Raw genomic sequence first — 22782 nt, 5'->3', positions numbered from 1 at the left:
TGATATCTTTGTCAGTAATCTCATACTCAAATTATATTATGACTTTAGGGAAAAATTCTTTGCTACATTCAATGATATGAGTTTTGTTAGTTTGTATTGTTTGATATGTTGTGTAAAATTGTGAGATGTTGGATAAGTGATAAGATAAACCCTAAAAGGTTTTGTAAGAGAATTGGTTTGTGAGAAAACCATTTGAGTCTAGTTTTTAGGATAATCCTTAAGAGGAATTTTGAGAAACTTGTGGATTATTGGAAATTTGGTAGAGTGATTTTACTAAGAGGTTGGATTGACCTATCCCTCTACATCATATTGTCATCAAGGCATGTGAGAGGAATCTATGTTCAATAGCTCTAGGCCTTATGTGGTCAATGTCTCAAAGCCACATAATTATACTTATATTGATTGTATGGTTCAACCACATTAATTTTATTATGCTTTCAATTATTTAAGCACCCTTCAATGTTTTACCTTGTTGGTCCCTTTGTACCTGAGTTTCCTAATTAAGTTTCATTTGTAAGTTTCACTCAATATCTAGTCAAGTACACACACATTTATGACACACAATGAGCTCATTCACATATATACAAGCGTGGTAGATTTCCAATAGATCCCTTGAAAATAGTATGACCATTTCATCCATGAGAAGTAATCCAATGGTTCTGACATGTGCACACAAGTGCCTTATCCATAACTAATATTTTCTTATTTACACATGCCAAATGTACTATATTCTATCACCGAATTGATACTAAGAAATAATCTTTTTTGAATCCAATTTATTACTCTATTTTTATAAATATTTATAATATTTTACCTCAAGTTTTAGAGCTCGCCTTAAGCATCTAGTCAAACATACATTGTGTAGTGTACTCCTACCACCAACTATACCTTATGTTTCATATTATTCATGTATCAATCTAAAGTATTCTTTAAATAATTATTTTTTCAATTTTATTATATTTAACTAATTATTTAATATTAGGTCAAAACTCAAATAAAAAAACAAATGTCTCCTCTCAAGAAAATACCATCATCATCAATTCATTTATGACAAGCACTTCTTCAATAATGGATACATGACATCTCCCATAATGTATAAATGGATAGAATGTCAATCCATCCTCATATTCCTCGGTATCTAAACCATCACATATACCATAGTATTTTGAAAAGATATTCTCAATGGGCTAGGATGAATCTACTAGGGTATGTGATGACAATGTACGTGGGATGGGCAAGGATGACCCTAATGGTATAGATGATGATGACAGAGTTGCTACAGGCTTTGATAATACTAATGGGACACCTAGTAATAATGGAGGTGGAATAACTTATGATCCATTCTCTTGTATAACTATCTATGTGATATGTTGAATAATGACATCAGTCAATGATGTAGGTACATCAAGAGTTTGTAAATCCATAGAATTATTTATGACTATTATGAACATAATATGATACATAATTTTTCTTAATGTATGTGTCCCATGTTTTCATGGTACCATTCTATAGGACCTGTTGACTTGGTTTTTCACCCTTTATAATTTTGATACACCCTATAGTGAAGAACCCTAGTTATATGTTTAAAATTGTGAAATTTGTCAAAACCCTATATGAAATCTTTCAAATTTCATAAACCTTTGTTATTGTGCCCTAGTCCTCAAAATCTTGGAAAGTAATATTTTATAAAATACATGAGAAACATTTATCCTAAGCTTTCATTTTTATTTTTCTCATGTTTATTTTCTATTTTTCTTTTCTGAAAATTTAAATAGAAAATTCTTTATTGCAAACCCTTTTCCTATTCATGGTTCCACATTTTTTATTTCCTTAATACCTTCCAAAGCATTTTAAGCATGGTGGTTTGTTTTTACCAATTGTTGATCTTTGGAAGACCAATGATGAGCACATGCCCACAAGATGAAGTTGCTCAAAATTTATGGAATGTGGGAAAGTGCCTACTTCCCACATTGCTTTGGTGACACTAACTCATTTCCTGCACCATAAAAGTGTGAAGTTGTGAAAGCCCTTTCAGTGTTGTCAAAAGTTATCAGAGCACATTTGAATTTCAAGTGATGTCATTGGTCGAATTGAGCAATAGGACCATCTTTGGTATTGTATTATTGAGTCGTTGATCTTGGGAAGACCAATGGTGCACATATTACTGGTTCATGAAGATGCACAGAGTTTATCTAATGTGATAAATGCCTGCTTGACACGTAGCATTTGATGAGGTCATGGGCCCACAAGTTTTAAGAGGCATTAATGTGGTATATATAGTTGGTGACTATTAGAACATGATGGAAAGAGGCAATGCATTTATTGGTTGACTTTGTTGACTAGATTAAGTGGGCATGCTCTTTGTATGTCATTGATCTTGGGAAGGTTAACGAACAATGAATTCCTACAAAACAAAAATGATTGAACTTTAGTTGAAGTGGGGAAGCGTCTGCTTTCCTTGTGGACAAGTGGAACCAGTTGCTAAGAAATTTGCTTCGTCACGCTACTATGGAAAAACATGGTGATATGGAATATGTTAATTGGTGGGATAGTCCATGTGTTGTTGAGCTGGAAGATGATTGTGCCATGGGCCCACAGTTTTTAAAGCCATAATCGTCAAGTTGTAAGGATTTTTGTGATCATTGATATTTGGAAGATCAACGATCTACACTTCATTACTTTGTGAAAGTGCTTCGATTTTAAGAAATGCGAAAATGTGCATTGTTGATGCGTGGAAATTTCTAGAAAGGAATTAATGCAACTTTTCAATTTTAAAATAAGTCATCCAATGCTTGATGATCAATGGTTGAAATTCAAATTTCATGACATGGCGCAAAGTTTGATTGTTAAAGTATTAATTCTAATCAATGCCACTTTGTGCAAGCTCAATGCTATAGTAAAAAGCCAAATTCACCATGAGCCATAAGATTACAAAATTATCATAGCGCAAGTATTTCCAAAGCTAGGGCATGAATTTTTCAAGGTTTTCAGCAATCTATAGAGTGATTTGCAAAGGCCAAAAAGGAAGAAAAGGCAAGTAACTCATTTGAACCTATGAGAAATAAGAAATTGATTGTATTAGGATGAATTGCAAAAATGCCTCCATGCAAGGATTTTTCTAGAAAAGTAGATTATTTGAAGAGGACAGTTCATGATGATTTTCTAGAATAGATACCACTATGAATGAATGAATTGGCTAGGAGTAGATAATTGATTTTGAAAAGCCCTAGGTTACTAGTTAGTGACAGTTTCTATGACAAAGCTAACTAGTTGACGGATGTGAAAGTGCCTTTGGGAGGTTTAGAACTTTCTAAGAAAGGTTTGTAGAAAGGAAAATGGATACTTGAATAAGGAATGCCTAATAAGTTGACATACGTAAACTGATTGTCCTTAGAGTCTTCTTTGATGATGACCTACTGGCAGATATGGCCAAGAAGTATGATCCAATTACTAGGGTTGTAAAAAACCATGTAGGGGGTAATCATTTTAGGGTCTCACCCAAACTGTAATGGACACCCCTGGATGTCCCAAAAAAAAAACCAATTTGCTGAAAGGAATTTTGTCAAACAGTTTGCATTCAACCTCTTATTTCTTTGTTTAATGTTTTAAACCCCTTATAACTCTGAAAATCAAACCTTTATTTGTTTGTTGTGTTTTGTGCATGGAACTTGGTATCATACAACATAAACAAGAAAGAAACTACAATAATATGCATAGTGGAAATGAACTTCTGCTAATAAAATTTTATTTTCAGAATTCATAAAACCAAATACATGGCAGATTTACCAACTCGGTAATTACTTCAGCAGTATTGACATAATACTCAAGCCCATGCTTTCAAACTTGCTGCTACAGTGCTTTTTCCTTCAATCAGTCCACTACCTTCGTAATATCATTCCCTCAAAGTGGCATAAGCATCGGAAAAGTAGTGAAGAAGATATGAGCAAAATACCAAATCTGCCTGTAGCTAGAAATGTAGCTAAATTGCCTGATAATGAAGCCAATAACAAAGAATTCCAAAGGCCAAACCCCAAGGGAATGACATCTAGAATTTTACAAGAGAGGATAGATGTCCTCAAATGCCAAGAATGGAGCTGCAACTCACACATCAATTTCTTCTCATATTCAACCTGGCTAATGAAGCCACAAATGCTTCCTTTTATTCTATTTTCAAGGGTCCGCTCAACTCATATGGGGAATGTGGGATAAAAGATGTGTAGTATATAGAACATATATTAAAATAACCCTTATATCTCCCTTGGGTACACATCCCCATAATATAAATATTAAAGTAACACTTTAATATTTTACAATTAAATTAGACGTTACTTTAATAAAACTTCAAGCATTAAAATGTATTAGCAATCGGACTTCGAATAATGCGAGTGATAGCTCATCTAAAAGCTCTCATCGAGGAATATCAAATCCAATCACCAAAATTGACCTACACTGTGTCCTACCGACTTACTAAAAATAGTTAGTATGCTTGAAACTGAGTATATCAACTTCATTTTGGGCCAAACTGGAAATGACTAGGCCAAAACAATTTAGGATCCCATTAAACCCTTTGTTAGCCCTCGGGACCATTTAGAACAAGGCTAATGTGCACACACTTGGTCAACTGCTAAAATGGGGACATTATAGTTCACCCCCCTTGAAATTGCTTGTCCTCAAGCAATCTCAGTCCAGCCTGCTGAATAACCTGCTCAATCTCTGATGTAGAATCTTCCTCCAACAGGTCTCTCCATCTGACCAAATACTCCTTCACTATCCTATTTCTAAGCTTCCTCTCTCTGGTGTCCAGAATAGCCTCAGGTACTAACACAAGCTTCCCCTCCTCATCCAAAGGGGGTAAATCTGTAGAAGGCACTACATTCTGACCAATGGCTTTCTTAAGCCTAGACACATGAAACACATTATGCACTCGATTTCCCTCTAGAAGCTCAAGCTCATAGGCGACTTTGCCCACTTTGCGAATCACCTTGTAAGGACCATAAAATCTAGGTTTTGACTTTTCAGCTCCACTCTTCTTGAGTGATGATTGTCTATATGGTTGTAGCCTCAAGTAAACCATATCCCCTACCTCAAAGCTATGCTCTATTCGGTGCTGATCAGCATATAATTTCTATTGATTCTGGACCTATTGTATATTCTCTTTGAGCACTTTTAGGATGTCCTGACTATCCTGCAATAAGTTTTTGGCTTTGGGCACTCTATTGTCCCCCAAAACTAAATCCATGAAGCTAGGTGCTTCATAACCATAGAGTTCCATGAAAGGAGTCATCTTGATGGACAAATGATAAGTGGTGTTATAACAATACTCTCCCATATGCAACCATATGATCCAAGCCTTTTGTTGTGCAGTTACATAGTTCCTCAAATATCCTTCCACCCATTTATTCATAATCTCTATTTGCCCATCTATTTGTGGATGATAACTAATGCTAGGTATAAGATCTGTACCACACAACCTAAACAAATCTTGCCAAAAAACACTCATAAACTTACTATCCCAGTCACTGACAATGAATTTGGGCAGCCCATGTAACCTAAATATCTCTCTAAAGAAAAGATCTACCACCTATGTTGCTGTGTAAGTGGACGAAATAGAAAAGAAGTGAGCAAACTTCGTCAGGCGGTCCACCACCACATAGATGCAATCCCTTCCCTGCAGTCATGGTAAACCAGTGATGAAGTCCATCAAAATACTTTCCCATTTCCTATCAGGAATGGGCAAGGGCTGTAGTAAACTTGCAGGAAATGTGTGCTCTCCCTTATTCTGTTGACAAACCACAAACTCCTTGACATACCTCTAAACATCATCCTTGAGCCCTTTACATGAAAACTACTCTCGGATCTGCCTGTAGGTCTTGAAGACCCTCGGATGTCCAGCTGTGGGTGCATCATGAAATGCCTTTAGTATCGCCTCTCTCAAATGTGATGACGAAATCAAATAAACCCTGTCCTGAACTCTGATCAATCCATCTATCACCTCATAGTGATCATCCTGTATGGTACTTGAAATCAATCCAGAAGCCCAAGCATCTCCAACATACTCTGCTATAATCCGATCTCTCCAATCTCCTAAAATATGTACCAGAGCACATAAGTGAGGTCTCCGAGATAAGGCATTAGCCACCACATTTTTCTTACCTTTGAAAAACTCTATGTCAAAGTCATAAGCCTGCAATTTAGTCACCCATTTTTGTTTCCGGTCATTAAGATCACACTGGCTCATGAAGTATTTAATACGGTTGTGATCAGTCTTGATCACAAAATGTCCACCTACCAAATATGATCAAAATTTGGCCAATGCATGCATTATGGCCAACATCTCCTGGTCATAGACAGAATAACTCTTCTCAACTCCCACGAGCTTCCTACTCTTGAATGCAATGGGATGCTTCTCCTTCATCAATACTACTCCAATCCCATCACCTGATGCATCACAAGGAAGCTCAAAAGGCTTCATGAAATCTAGTAGAGCTAGAACTAGACATGAAGACATTACCTGCTTGAAATGCTCAAAACACCTCTGTGCTACCCTATCCACATGAAGGCTCCTTTCCTGGTAAGATTTGTCAAGGGTGTAGCAATCTATGAGAATCCCTTAACAAACCTCCTATAAAAACTACATAAACCAAAGAATCCCTTAAGCTGTGTAAGGTTTAAGGGAGTAGGCCACTCTACAATAGCTCTAATCTTTTCGGGATCAACCAGAATGCCTTCTGCACTAATGATATGCCCAAGGTAAAGGAGCTCAGTCATGCCAAACTCACATTTAGATTTCTTGGCATACAATGACTCTCTCTCCAGAATAGATAACACCTCCTCCAGATGATGTAAGTGCTCCTCCTCGGTCTTACTAAAGACCAAGATGACATCAAAGAAGATCAAGACAAATCTCCTCAATTGCTTCCTGAATACCTAGTTTATACAACTTTGAAATGTAGCGGGTGCATTGGTTAGACCAAATGGCATAACCATGAACTCAAAGTAGCCATAGTGACATCGGAAGGCTATTTTCTCAATGTCCTTTTCTCTCATCCTGATCTAATGGTATCTAGATCGCAAATCAATTTTGGTGAAGAAGCAAGCCCCATGCAACTCATCAATCAACTCATCAATCTTAGGAATGGGATACCTGTTTTTAATTTTTTTCTTATTTAGTGCCCTGTAATCGATGCACATGCGCATCGTCCCATCCTTCTTCTTTACCAATACTACTACTGAAGCAAAGGGGCTCTTACTAGGCCTAATATGCCCCATCTCCAACAAATCCTTAATCGCCTTCTCTATCTCATCCTTGTGTTTCTTAGGATGATGATAGGGAGTAATCATAATTGGTTTGGCTCCCTCCTCGAGCTCAATAAAATGTTCCATCCCTCTGTCAGGAGGAACCCCATGAGGAATATTGCTAAATAATTTAGCATGTCTATCAAGTATCTTCTGGATATCTGGTGGATGACTCTTTTCTTGTGGGTCTGGTGAAGTTGGCATAATGTAGCACTCTGCGACCCACTCTATGTCATCATGATGAAAAAGTCTCTTCATTCTCCTCAAGGACACTACTCTACAACCTCCATTTGAAAGTCCTCTGAGTACCACAGTTCTGCCCTCATGCTGGAATCTCATCTCCAATTTCACTAGGTTGAGTGTGAACTCACTAGTGAAGCCATCGATGTCATGCTGAGGATGACATCATAATCTCCCATGTCCACAACATAGAACTCATCCTTCAACTCGTAGCCATCTCCAAACTTGATGTGAAGATTAGATATCTTTCGAGTGCATAATAATTTATCACCGTTAGCCACCATGGCTCTAAATCCATCATGCTCCTCTGTTTGTAACCCTCTCTTGGCTACCAACTGTGCATCTATGAAGTTATGTGTAGCCCCAGTGTCAATAAGAGATATCACTTTCTGCCCCTGCATACTACCCCTGACCTTAAATGTAATTGCCCTTTGGGCCCCTGTCAAGTGTGCCAATGATCTATCATCCTTAGGAATGCTGCTCTCCTCTATAGTGTTACCCTCATCTAAATTGGAGTGCTGATCCTCCCCCTCTGACTCTGAATCTTCTGCTGATAAATACTCCATTTGATTTTCCTTAGCCTTGAGAGAACATTTATGAGATAAGTCCCAAGGCTCTCTATAATGGAAGCACAGTTTCTTCTTTTGAAGTTCATTCAAGGTTTCATTGTCTAGTCCTTTTGATCCTTCTTTGGGTTTTCTATACTCTTTCTGAAATGGGTTTTTGTCTTTGTCCTTGTGTTAGGAAGAATCTATTGAATGGTTTTTTCCTTTGTATTCTGAATGGGTTAAATCTCGTGCCTTTTTAGTTGCTTCAGCTAAGGTGAGTGGATCATGTCCCTTCACCCAACCTCGTAATGGATCAGCAAGACCATCACAAAATAACACCATCAATCTTCTAGGAGAGATATCAGTAACAAGTACAGACAAGCATTGAAACTCAACAATGTAAGCATCCACAGAACCTGACTATTTTAACTATGCTAGTTCCTTGAAATGTAACTCAGGATCCCTAGTGTCAAATCTCTCAATCAATGTTTTAGTGAATTCTTCATAGGATGTAATTTGATTATGCCCCAAAATCACCATGCCATGATGCCACCATTCATCTGCAACGCCATCCAAGTGCATAGCCACATACTTGATAGCCTCCTCCTCAGCCATAAGGTTTAGCTGCAAGTATGTATCTACCTTCTGCACCCAAGCTCATGTAGTCATCTTCCCTAAAGCATCATAATAAGGTAAGGAAAGTTTTCCAACTTTCTTTCTCAGCTCAAAGTTTTGATTCCTCCCTCCTGCTCTAGGCATGTGTCTCATCTTCAAGTCCATATAATCTCTGAGGGAAATATCTGCCTAAAACTCTGGTCGACTAGCCTCCCAATCCCACCTCAACTGATCCTATAGCTTGGTAATCTATGGTTCATTTACTAGTTGAACCGGATCTCTAGGTGGGAAGGTGGGTAGAAGAGGTCTCGAGCTCACAATCTGCGCTGTGCGTGCAACGTGTCTAAAGTTATCAACCTCATTCCCATTGTTGTCGTGTCCATTATTACCATTAATATTATTCTCAGGACCATTGTTGTTGCCTTGGCCTCCATGGTTATTGTTTCCCCCATTGTTATTGTTTCCCTCATTGTTATTGTTTCTATTGTTGGCATCACCTGGATTAATATTGACGCCTATTTGTCTAGCCATGAGCTACAACATTCACCTATTTTGCTCCTGCTGCATATGCTGCCCCTGCTCTAATGTATCCAGTAATTGTCTAAACATTACGTCCCCTTGATTTGGACCGACATTCCGACCTGCGCCTAATCCTGTATTCCTGTCATCTCGATCACCCATATTGTTGTCCTGATCAAATAATATCTCCTCTGTGTCTGTATGGCTGGATTCAATGTCCCCCTACACGAATGTACTAGGCTGTTTTCTTTGCAAGTCTAAAATCCTATTTTGTCTTCCTCTCGTCTTGCAAAAATTATAAGGCCCTTGTCACATGCTCAAACATAAATGCTTAGCTTGTGTTTTTTTTATTTTTGATTTTAGTGTTTTGACAGTTTTTCAAACACTTTTCCCTCTATCCGGGTGTTCCAAATTCCCTATAAGACCTCCACAGGATGGCAACACTTATAGCTCTGATACCACTGTAATGGACACCCCTGGATGTCCCAAAAATCTAAACCAATTTGCTGAAAAGAATTTTGTCAAATAGTTTGTATTCAACCTCTTATTTCTCTGTTTAATGTTTTAAACCCCTTATAACTCCAAAAATCAAACGTTTATTTGTTTGTTGTGTTTTGTGCATGGAACTTGGTATCATACAACATAAACAAGAAAGAAACTACAATAATATGCAAAGTGGAAATGAACTGCTGCTAATAAAATGTCATTTTTAGAATTCATAAAACCAAATACATGGCAGATTTATCAACTCACTAATTACTTCAGCAGTATTGACATAATACTCAAGCCCATGCTTTCGAACTTGCTGTTACAGTTCTTTTTCCATCAATCAATCCACTACCTTTGTAATATCATTCCCTCAAAGCAGCATAAGCATCAAAAAAGTAGTGAAGAAGATATGAGCAAAATACTAAATCTGCCTGTAGCTAGAAATGCAACTAAATTGACTGATAATGAAGACAATAACAAAGAATTCCAAAGGCCAAACCCCAAGGGAATGACATCTAGAATGTTACAAGAGAGGATAGAAGTCCTCAAATGCCAAGAACGGAGCTGCAACTCACACACCAATTTCTTCTCATATTCAACCTGGCTAATGAAGCCACAAATGCTTCCTTTTATTCTATTTCCAAGGGTCCGCTCAACTCATATGGGCAATGTCGGATAAAAGATGTGTAGTATATAAAACATATATTAAAATACCCCTTATGTCTCCCTTGGGTACACATCCCTATAAAATAAATATTAAAGTAACACTTTAATATTTTACAATTAAATTAGATGTTACTTTAATAAAACTTCAGGCATTAAAATGTATTAGCAATCAGACTCTGAATAATGTGAGTCATAGCTCATTGGAAAGCTCTCACTGAGGAGTATCAAATCCAATCACCAAAATTGACTTGCACTGTGTCCTGCAGACTTACTAAAAATAGTAAGTATGCCTGAAACTAAGTAAATTAACTTCTTTTTGGCCTAAACTGGAAATGACTAGGCCAAAACACTCTAGATCCCATTAAACCCTTTTTTAGCCCACGGGACCATGTAGAACAAGGCTAACACACACACACTTGGTTAACTGCTAAAATGGGGACATTACGCAAACTAATTAGAGAGATATTCAAGCTGAACCCCAGCATGTTGTTTATGAGAAAATTGACATGGAGGACATTCAGTCCAAATATGATGCACAAAGGGTATATCTAAGGGGAGGGCCATTACATCAACACTTTGTTAAAATTGGATCATTGTCCTTAGTCACACAAAATACCCTTGAGCCCTTATTGAAAAAGTACTCTAACCCTACGGCACATACATTATACTTCTCTCTTTGCAAAAATTTTGGTATAAATAAGAAACATCACATCCAAGGCTCTATTTTTCTTATTAAGGCTCAAACTCTTCAATATGGAATGATTTCAATTCTTTATTTTGCTACTTTCTTAGTTGAGAAAAAATCATAATGGTTTGATTGGAATATCACATGGTAAAGTTAACAAGCCCTTCTGCTAGTATTCAATGTTAATGTATATTTTTTTTCTACAAAGCAGTTACCTTTTTTTCTAAGGAGATGAAACTAGAATTGGAAATAGATGGAAAAGGACTCTTGGTTTAGTTATGGAGTGCAGACATGACATGGGAGGTAACTAATGCTAGCTTTGTTAGATTTCATAGGTATTTTTCCTCAAGGCTTAGAATGTTGTTGAGAGGAGGTAGCCCTAGAATACCATAGTCCTTATTAGAATTAATAAGACCTAAATATCATGCAAAAGCACTTTTGGTAAGCCACAACTAGGGGGATATCATTCCCTATGTTGTTTCCACAATTTTCAGAGTTTGTGGCTTCTTGGGAAAGCTGCATGTGTTGTCATTCTAGGTGTTTTTGAAGGTTGCTATGGTAGATTGTATTAGTTGAGGTGAGAGATTTACTTGGTAAATCTAAAGGTACTTTCTTTCCAATGATTACTGTCATCCATAATTTTATGTTTGTTAAAAAGAAATGGAGAAACCTAAGGAAACTTTTAGATAAATATTAGATGGCCTAATCCTATGCCCAATTTGATGATAAAGAGGGATTCTATGACCTCCTCATAGAAAGGAGCAAGTCTAAGGTTTAGATACAAACTGTATATAGTTTCTTGAGGACATTATAAGAAATAAGTTCTCATTGCAAGAACAAGAGGTTAGAAAAGAAAAATGGATAGTTGATCGTAAAGTATTAGACTTTATAAATGTTTTTGAGCCAAAATATGATCCCTTAGAAAATAAGAAATATTGGGGCATGAAGATAGATATGTTAATGAATAAATTTTTTGGGATCATGCAAATATTGAATGAGAAGAAAGAGATCATAATGAAAGTATACCCAAACAAGGCTATTGAGGTAGAAAGAATATTGGTTAGTAAAATGATTATGACCCCACGACAATATATACTACAAAGAAAGATTGGGTATGTAGTACCCTAGAACATACAATATGTCCTTCCATACAAGAGGCCAAGGTCTAAAAGCCCTCTTGACACAAATTCCCCTAAGAAGTAGATAATAGAGAAGGGTTCATCTTCTCATGCAGGAGAATGTTTACCATCACAAACTCCACTCAGAATAGATGATGAAGCATCTCTAAGAGAGCAGTTGAAGTAGATTGGAGGAGAAGGGGACATTATGATTACAACAACTGATATTGAATGAGGAGTACCAAAATAACCTCATGTGCCATCTTTTGATCTTACTATTACTAATTATAGAGGTAAAGAAATAGACCCTGTGATTACATAGGCTTCCCAAAAATTCATAGATGATGAATTTTTTGTAAAAGCTAGAGCCTTTGCCCAATTTTTGTGGAGAAGAAACATTGGTAATTTTGAAAGTAAGTACAAATTAATAAAAGTAGAACAATCTAATAATTTAGACTTTGAAGTTGAGGATGATGTTTAAGCTAACTTCATGGAGGAATTTGCACTATCAACCCTTGAAGGAGGAAGATGACTATTGAAAGACTCAAGAGTTTTGATATTGTTTGAATGGGACATAGCCAATGCTATGGTTTTTTATTATTTAAGGAAGGAGAATGATACTTAGTTTAAAACTAAGGAGGAAATCCTATAGGCATAAAGAGGAATAAAATATAGCAATGATCACTAAGCATTGGTAATATGGTCAATTGAAAAGAGGAACAAAACTAGGTAACAAGAAGTTTCTAGTGCTGAGCATACACACAACCTCATGGTGTACAAAGAAGATAAGGTTGATAGTGGGAATGTGTCTAAAATGACTAGGGAGATGATGGACTTTGGGGTGGTAGTTGCTGAAAGAGATGAAAGTAAATTTCTAGAGCTAAATGCCAAGTTTGAAGAAAAATTGAAGGAATATGTGGAAAGAGGAAACAAAATACATCAGCTAGAGATTCAAGTGGCTCAGATGGATAAACAATTAGGAAAGAAAAAAGTGGGAGAGTCAAGCAGGCCCCACATTACTTATCCTCACCCAACAGTTGAACCATTCAAGTCAACTCCTATTATAGAGTTACCTAATACCCCAAAGAGTCTAGAGTTCTATATTGCTAAAGAATTTGAAGAAGAAAATAATAAACTTTGGAACTTGCATATAAAGCTAAATGATTTGTATGATGATAAAATCGGGAAGACAATCTTATATTTAGTAGATAAGATTGATTAGCCAACATTTCAGGAGCAATTGGTAAAAATAATAAACATGTGGGAAGAAATAAAAGATGGTGAAGATGCTTTAAAACCCATCATGAATAAATGGGGTGTATGGATAAAGATGTCACCCTTCTATGTGTCTTAGTTATTAATCTATCTTGTGAATAGATATAAAAAAAATTTATATGACTAATAATTTATCTAATTTTGATGAGAAAATAGTTGTAGTTCAAAAAAGGATAATAATTGGTCTCTCTAAATATTTAGGTGATAAATTTGAACTCTTTCCCCATGCACTTAAAATGATAGATAAAAGAAAAGAAAAAGAGGAATGGGGTAAAGAATTAGACGATCTATTGTGCCAAAGAATAAATGGAATCATAAGTGAAAAGGGGAATTTACTATGGACAATTACAAATGAGGAACTCATTAAAGTGCAGTTGTTGAAATTCCATTAGAGAAGAATTTGTTGAAATCAATAAAATAGGAGATTTTGTGATCAAGAAACAACATGAAGTCTTGAGTTTTGATTGGCCTAATGACACAATTTTCAACAAATGGATGGATGATTTTCTATATGCAAAGCAAATGGAAATAGAAGAAGATAATGTGGACCAGGATGAGAATCAAACAATTGATACATTAGTGCATTTAGAAGAAGATAAATAAGAACAACCTACTTTAGTGATAAGCATAATGGTCCCAACTAATGATATGTCAATTGAGGAATCAGATATAACTATTGTTTTAACAATACATGATGATGTAAATGGAGAGCCTCGAGTTGAAGTAAGTTTGCAAAAATCAAAGCCAGATACATCACAAACAAATTTATTTGCTACATCTTATAAGGATTTACAAAAACATCAAATCCAACCATGAAATCCTCAAGAGCAAAAGGGATCAGCAAAAAGGGATCCCACAAAAGAATATTTATGATGTAAAGTTTTTTTGTTGCACAAAATTTTGTCTTTTATGATAGTAACAATGTAAATATCTTTCTATCTTAAGGACAGCTGATAGTACTCTCTAAGCCTGAATCTTGTTGCATCTCACACTATATAAGTTAGATTCCAAGGCTAGAGAAAGGGTCTGAGTCATTGTACAATTTCAGTTTTACTAAGTTTTGTCCAATCCAATTTTCTTGATATTAACTCTTTGATGTATTTTCTCTACAAATTCTAAGAATACATTAACTGTCCATGATTATGATGTCTTATTTTGAGTTATTCTAAGTATTTCCCAATGCTGTATGATTTTCAAAGAAGATTTTAATGCAAAGATAAACTGTCCTCATTATCTGTTCTCTCTAAATCTTGTCTCCATTTTTAGTGGTTGGTTATTTTGAGACCGTATGAGTAAAGCTTGTTTAGTCTAATGCAACTAGGATATGTTGTATATCAATTCATTATTCCTATTAATTCAATGAATTGAGTAAATGCTTTAATGAATATTACAGGATATCCAGGTATTAGGAAGGATTTATGTAAGAATGACTTGTAGAGAGAATTATTGATTATATTGATTGTAATGTAGTCAATTAGATCAAGGAATTGGATGGATTCTGAAACCTAATGGATAAGACACTAATAAACTATTTTAGTTAGCATATGAAGAGATCTTAGATAGATCTCAAGAAAACCTCTAAAAATCAATATCAAATTTACTTTTAATCTTTGAAGAATGTTAAAGCTCGTGAGCAATTGTTTACATTTAATCTTTGAGTCTTAGTTAGCTATAATTTTCTAGGATCATTTGTAAATATAAGAAGAATTATGACTAATCTACTATATGGGATGAAATATTATTGTGTAATGTCATGGAATAAGTGAAATTTTAATGTAGTATGAGGTTATGAATCTTTTATCCCTAAAGTCCACCCACCATTGTTTTGCGGAGCCAAAAGAGAAGAGAGTCTTTCCTATTTTTTTTGAAGTTGGGTCCAAATTTGAAGAACATATAGTTGTTTATAGGAAGTAGCTAATTTTTAGGTTATTTTGGTGTTTATCATCTTGGTATTAATTATTTTTGTTTCTTTGTAGTGTAAAAACACCAATAGGACCCATGTCTATCCTACATAGAACCTTTCCCTCTACTCTAGAACTAGCAGATGTTAAATTGATTTGGCTTCTCATTGAGGATGAACTCATAGTATAGCTTTCTCAAAAATTAAAAAGAAACCTCATAATTATTATGTGGTGATAGGTTTAATACTATATACCACTTATCGAAATATCCTATTTCATCCTACCAGGAATAAACCAATGTATAGGAGAGGTTTTCATAGTTTCTTCTATGAGTTTGTCATAGTATGATTAGTGAAAAGAGAACATACATTAATTTTAAGTATGACTTTAACTTTCAATTTATCATAGGATAATGCATTTGCATAAATTGCATGACACCTATCCCCCTATGAACCCCATTTTATTCTCCCTACAAACCTCATTTGTACAATTTCTAATTTATTTTGGTATATTGATGAGGGTTCAGAAGTGATCAAGACTAGAGGGCCTCAACTTATTTCCTATTTATGAATTTTGTACAATATTTGGTGTAAGTCTACTGATGAGGTGCTCTTCAGTAGCATTAAAACAATTTAATGGAAGATGTAGATGGTTTGTAGATGCCTGTAGTTATAAAGGGCAACATTTTGGAGATTTTGTTGTTGTGTACCATAGATTGGTGCATTTTGTTGCTATCACATAGTGATATGATGAATTTGTTCTTGCTCATGCAAAGTAACTTAGTAGATTTATTGTGGTGTTTGTAGAGGATGTGCTCTTTCATGTATTTTTTTTATTTTCTAGGTTTCTTTGAATAATTTGATATAAAATTTGAAAATAACATAAATAAATTAGAAATCAGGTACTTTAATACAAAATCTAAGATAATTTTTTTAAAAAATGATTACCATTTTTACGAGGTGCTATTGTCACAAACGGATGAAAATGGAAGTACTCTCCTTATTCTTTCAAAACATAATTGGGATATTTTTGTTTTCCACCTCTTCTTGTTGCTAGTTTGTGCTTTTGCGTGTTGGAAACTAACAAAATGGTGGCCATCAAAAATATATATAAGTTCTTCAAAATTTGATTGGGTTTTGAAGAACATTTGGTTCTTTAAAGCCTAGTTGTATTTTGAGAACTTTTGGTTGTTTAAAACCTTATCGAGTTTTCAAAATCTTTAAAACCAAATCAATTTTTAGTTTATATATTTTGTGGATAGGCTTGGTTACCAAGTATAGCCACATTTTGAATTATTTTATACTCTAGTAAAATTTATTTATTTATTTATTTATTTATTTTTGGTGGGGGTCATATCCACTTTTTTGTCCATCATCTATATGGACAAACCCATCAATCAGAAAAAATATTTAGAATGGATTTTGGTTAGATTTGAAGATGTGCCACTTTTGCTAATGACATGCCTTTCTTAGAATTTGAAATGTATAGTAGATTATTTTATGGTAATTTTTTTTTTTAAATGAGCGAGATGAATGTTCCTTATACAGATTTACAAAGATAATATTGCTATTATGAAATATTTGTGAACTTAAGACAAAAATAGAAACTACCTATTTAGCTATATACTAAATAGGATGGCCGCTAAAGATATATTACAATATTCTAATACTCTCACTTAATAGTAATCATCTAAGTACCTTGCAAAAGATAGTACATATTTTATGGTTAGAAATTATTAGAAGCATTTTTTTGTTTCTCCATCCCTTCCTGGAAATGTATTAATTTTTAATAACCAAGAGTAGTCAATATCCTTTGTAAACAATAGTTTCAATCAAAACTAAAGTTGACCTTTTTGAGTTTTTTTGTAATTTTTTTCCTCCCATATAAATAAACTTTCATTTATTTTAATTTATAATAAATATAAATTAGATGATTCACACTTTAATTGGGAGCTATCTATTTTCATTAATTTTACAAGAAGAATTTGGGAGGGGAAATAAAAATAAAAGAGAAAGTAAGCCTACACGAAATATAAGAAAGGAGCAAGAAGATTAAAATCATCAATGAGTTTAGTATGATACCATAGGTGGCAAGGTACACATGTACAATCCTTTTTACGGTACATTTTTTTTATAGTGTACAATATGATTCTAGGGTTTTATATAGTTAGGATTAGGGTTTCTTAATTTAGGAAAATGGTTGTTGGTTGAAAGTTTGTCCTCCTCTGTTTCTAGACAGAAAATGATTATTCCTCATGCCCAAAGGGTGGGAGAAAAAGAATCACTGACATATTGGGAAGAATTTTTTGGGTTTTATCAATGTTTTAACTTCACTCTAAATTTTAAAGGTACAAATACCTTCTACTAGATATCCAATGAATTTTTTTTAGGTTCCTACTTTTAATTGGGGGTATGCTCTTAACCAAAGAGAAGGAGAGTCTAAAACAAAATTTCTCACAACTATAAAGAAAACTAGGAAAGACTTCGAGATTTCAGCCCAACTATTCTCACGACCATGAAACTAATAAGACTACCTTTCATGTACATCAACTAACTCTAATTGAGCATCTAAATGCATCTATAGCTACTAAATGAAATGTAATTTAATCCTAAATGTAATAAAATAGAAATAAGAATGATTATGAACCTAAGTGTTTCTTTGACCAGTTAAAACCATTAGCCCAACCGCTATTAAACTAAATAATTCCCCATCTCATTCAAACCCAATTTCCCAAAATACAGAATGTAATGCAATTTTGGAGAGGGAGAAGGAAATACTTGAAATCAAGGTAACCTTCTCATTACAAGAACAATTAATCCTAACACCTATTAGGACTAACAATTCATAGTTTCAAGGAAAGAATATACTCTCTTTTAGCAAAAATCCTCGACTCTAACTCTTTAACCATAGTTACAAGGGGAAAACTTGCATCAAATTCATTGATTCGTTTATTGATTATCAAAATTTTACATATAAAGGCCCTTATTCTTTGGTCATTACAAAATGATTACATTTGAAAATGTGAAGAGAGAAAGCCAATAATAGAAAAAGGAATGACACATGTCATCTATCTCAGAGTCATTATAAATAATTACAAGGAGCTAGAGTGGTTGGGATTCAATTGTACTTTGTCTTGGTGTCATCTTGGTTTCCTTTGTCATATTGTGTTTCCCTTATAACTACTACTAGATCATTTGGAATTGGAAGTGACACTTTTTCTAACCTAACCAACTAATAATCGTACTCTCCAACTAGTGCTTTTGTGGTGTCCACCTGCTGATGCTCCAGCTATTGAAGTTAGTGGGCATGTATAGGATCATTGTCAACTAAACTATGTTCTTAAGTGGAAATAAAAAAATAGCAAATTAGGGTTATGTCAACATGAGGTGCAGTTTTCAACTTTTTATAGACTTTATATAAAGATGTTGAGAGAAAAGAATCTCTAGGAAATTGATTTTATTTTCTAATCTACTAGCCCTTATCTTTAAAAAAAATAAAAATTCATTCGTCAAAATTTGGAATTTTAATGCAATAGTACAAAAATTTAAGGAAAAATATAAGTAGACGTATGTCTGACCACCTTAATCAAAATAAAATGATAATATTTTTTAATAATATTATAGATATAAGAAGTAGAATTATGTCTAAATGTGACATATATTTTTGGGTATTTTTATTCTAAATAATTAATTAATTATGAATTTTCTACTATAGTATTTTTGGAGTAAAAAACTCTCATGTCTAACCACCTTAACTAATTCAAAACCTTACAAAAAAAATTTAAAAAATTTTCCCTTATAGTAGAAGAAGCATATAATGTGATGCATCTTTTAGATTTCAAAAATGTAGTGCCATTTGAAAGTTACAATTTTTTCAATTAGTGTGTCAATTGACACTTTATATGTAACTCCATTAGAAAATAAGTGATAATTACATACTTGATGCAAGAGCATCCTAGATTTCTTTGTAATCTTGCACCATTATGTAGTTTTCTACCAGTGGTTGCCAAGTTTCCTTTGGATGCTGAATTCCTTCGGTTGTTGAGAAATTTTCTTTAGGTGTCAAGTTCCTATTGATGTCGAGTGTTCCTTTAGGTGTCAAGTTCCTATTGATGTCAAGTGTTCCTTTGGGTGTTGAGTTCCTATTGATGTTGAGTTTTCCTTAAGGTGTCAAGTTGTTGTTGATGCTAAGTAATCATTTAGGTTTCATGTGCCAATTTGATGTTGAGTGATCCTTTGGGTGTTGAGTGCCATTTTGCGAAGTAGTTTGTGTATGGTTCCTATTTGGGCCAACTTTGCTTGCATTTAATTTTAGTATAGGTAGTTAATATATAGTGTGAGCTAATTTGTGGCTACACTTGTTAGAATTTGTTACTTGGTATTTTGAGGACACTGACGTGTGGCCTTTCTTGTTCTAGAATCTTCTATAAGTTGTTTTGGCTAGTATTTAAAGTGGTTTAGGATTAAGCTTTAAGTAGTTAGTTTTTGGACAGAGAGTAGATAGAGAAGGCTATGATGATTGGAATGCAAATTTTCTGCATTGATTGTATATGGCCATAACCTAGAAGGCCTTTTAGCTAGGCATGTATGCTGATATTTTCATGAATCAATAGAGGATTTCTTCTTCCTCCTCCTTTGGTGCCAATCCTTGTGTTGTGTTTCTGATCTGTTAACTCTTGCAGGGTGGTTTGGATAGTTGGGTGTGCCCTAAGCCCTAGTTATCCACCTCCCTCCTTACATCAGGTGGTATTAGAGCTTGAGGTTCATCCTTGTGGTGATTGGATCATGTAGAACCCTATGTGAATTTAGGTTGTAGGGTGGCAAATCTATAGGTTTGACCTATAACTTGTAGAGGGTTATGATCTTGCAGGAACCTGATTTGTAAAGATGGTTTGAGGTAGAGGAAATGTTGATAATGCTATATTGGATTAATTAAGACAAATCGCAACTAGATTAGATGTTGTGGAGACAACCCAAAGGAGAGGAGCACATCTTGGTGATGTAAGTGATGTTGAAGTAGTAATAGGAAACCCTAATCAAGAACATGAAGAGGACCAAGATGAAGAAAGGTTGTTTAGAGTGTTTTCTAGGGCTAATTCAAAGCCTATTGTGGAAGTTGTTCCTTATGATGGAAAATTGGATACCATGCTATGTTGGATTGGATCTCTGATATGGAGAAATTCTTTTAGTATGAAAACAACCATGATAATAAAAAGGTGAAGATTATAGTTACTAGGTTGAAAGGTCATGCCTCGCTATGGTGGGAGCATTTACAAACTGATAGACAAAGGAGAGGAAAGGAGAAGATTAGAACTTGGGTGAAAATGGTGAGCAAGATAAAGAACAAATTCCTTCCTGCTGATTACCAAGTTAGCTTGTTGAGAAAGATGCAAAATTTGAAACAAAAGGACATGATTGTGAAGGAGTATGCTAAGGAATTCTATAGATTGGACATCAGATCTAGACATTTGGATGATGATGTTGAGATAATTGCAAGGTACATAAATTGATTGAGATCTGGAATTCAAGATGAGATAAGTTTTGTGAAATTAGAGAGTGTGGAAGAAGCATACCAATATAAGTTGAAAGTTGACGAGATCTTGACAAAGAAGCATGAATAGAGAAAAAGAGGTAGAGGTGTCGATTCTAGAGAGGTAGAGGTAGATCATATGGTGAAGGTGGTAGATCTTATAATTTTGTGCAAGACAAAGGCAAATCTGAATGGAAGAATAATGAAAAATGAAAGGCCAAGTGGAAAAGTGGTAATTCTTACCAAGAAGGTGGTAGTTCCTACTGAGGAAGAGATAATCCCTATTCTATAGGTGGTTTTCATGGTTATTATTTTAGATTTGGTAAAGAAGGACATAGATCTTTTGAATGTAGATCTTCTGAAAGTGGGAAAACTAATAGAAATATTGTTATCCAAGAAGACATGATAGTTCACCAAGTGGACCTGAGGCTAGAGAAAATCTGATGGTGAGAAGAACCTTATGTAATAAGGGAAGTGACAAGGAACCTATCCTTAAAAGAAGTCTTTTTAAGAAAAGATGTAAGATGGTTGAAAAATGTTGCAAAGTGATCATTGATAGTGGAAGTTCTAAAAATTTTACATTAGAAGAGCTGGTTACAAAGTTGTAGTTGTAGAAGCTAAAGCATCCTAAACCCTATCATGTTTCATGGATCAAAGATGAGCATAAGATATTGGTAAGCGAGAAATGCCTTGTGAAGTTCAAAATTGGCCATTACTTTGATGAAGTTTTGTGTGATATTATGCTTATGGATTGTTGTCATATTTGGTTGGGTAGACCTTGGAAATATGATCGATATGTTGTACATGATGGAAGATTGAATCAATATACACTTTGGGTAAATGGGAAGAAGAAAATATTGCTACCTTTGATTAAGAGTCTAGATGAGGTGAATTATACTACTTTGAAAATTTGCATGGTTAATGGAAAAAAATTTGAAAAGGAAATGAAGAAGAATCAAGTCAATTTTTCTATAATTCCATGGAAACCAAGTTGTGTTAATAGTAGCCGAGTGCCAAAAACCAGTTTTAGCCAAGTACAAGTCAGTGGTGACCGAGTGAAAGTAGAAACTAATGTAAGCTGAGTACTAGAAGAAATTTTTGAATTTCTAAATGAATATAAAGAGATTTTTGCTAATGATATACCTAATGGTTTGCCTCCCATGAGAAGTATAAGTCATTGTATGGATTTGATTCTTTGAGCTAGTTCACCGAATAAAGCATCATATAGATTGACACTTATAAAGAATGAAGAACTTAATAGACAAGTGCATGAGTTACTGTAGAAAGTTTTGATCAGAGAAAGTTTGAGTCCATGTGCTTTATCTATTGTATTAGCACCTAAAAAGAAAGGAGAATAGAGAATGTGTACTGATTCCAAAGCTATTAACAAGGTTATAGTGAAATATAGGTTTCCTATGCTGAGGATGGATGAAATTATGGATTGTTTGAGTGAAGGAAAGTATCTTACCAAGATTGATTTGAAGAATGGCTATCATCAAATCAAAATCAAATAAGGTGATGAGTGGGTGACTCCTTTTAAGACAAAAGATGGTTTATATGAGTGGTTGGTTATGCCTTTTGGTTTGACTAATGCACCAAGTATTTTAATGAGTTGATGAATGATGTTCTAAAAATATTTTTGAGTAAGTTTGTGATTGTTTATTCAGATGATATTCTGATATTCAATAAGACTAAGGAAGAAAATCTTGAGCACATTAGGCAAGTATTGCAGAGATTGGAAGAGTTGTCAATTGATCTAAAAAAGTGTTCTTTTATGCAAGAGGAGATTGTATTTTTAGGATATTTTATTTCAACTGATGGTTTGAAGATGGATCTTGAGAAGGTTAAATAAATTTTAGAGTGGCTTACACCTAAGAATGTGGGTGAGGTAAGATCATTTC

The sequence above is a fragment of the Cupressus sempervirens genome, chromosome 9 (assembly GCF_028749045.1).
Source record: "Cupressus sempervirens isolate cs-2001-9-10 chromosome 9, ASM2874904v1, whole genome shotgun sequence".
Lineage (NCBI taxonomy): Eukaryota > Viridiplantae > Streptophyta > Pinopsida > Cupressales > Cupressaceae > Cupressus > Cupressus sempervirens.
Note: the sequence above shows the minus strand (reverse complement) of the source record.